The sequence below is a fragment of the Odocoileus virginianus genome, chromosome 3, assembly GCF_023699985.2.
Source record: "Odocoileus virginianus isolate 20LAN1187 ecotype Illinois chromosome 3, Ovbor_1.2, whole genome shotgun sequence".
Taxonomy (NCBI): domain Eukaryota; kingdom Metazoa; phylum Chordata; class Mammalia; order Artiodactyla; family Cervidae; genus Odocoileus; species Odocoileus virginianus.
In genome coordinates, this window is record NC_069676.1 from 25,701,828 (window position 1) to 25,702,081 (window position 254).

Genomic DNA, 254 nt, shown 5'->3' on the forward strand with positions numbered 1-254 from the left:
CTCTCCAGGTCCACCAGACTCCTGAAGGCTTATTCAGCTTCCATACCCCTTATTCAATGCTTTCTGCTTGATCTATTAGTGGGTCAGGCCATGCTGCCTATGAATCAGCAAATGGTTTGAGGCAAAAACAGTATGAAATGTCATGTTTAGTTCAATGAGTTTCTCTTCTCCCAGAGATGTTGACCCATTAGACACTGGCAGTTTTAATAGCTCAATAGCATTTCAAAGAGATTGCTCTTGTATTCTGCTCAGTC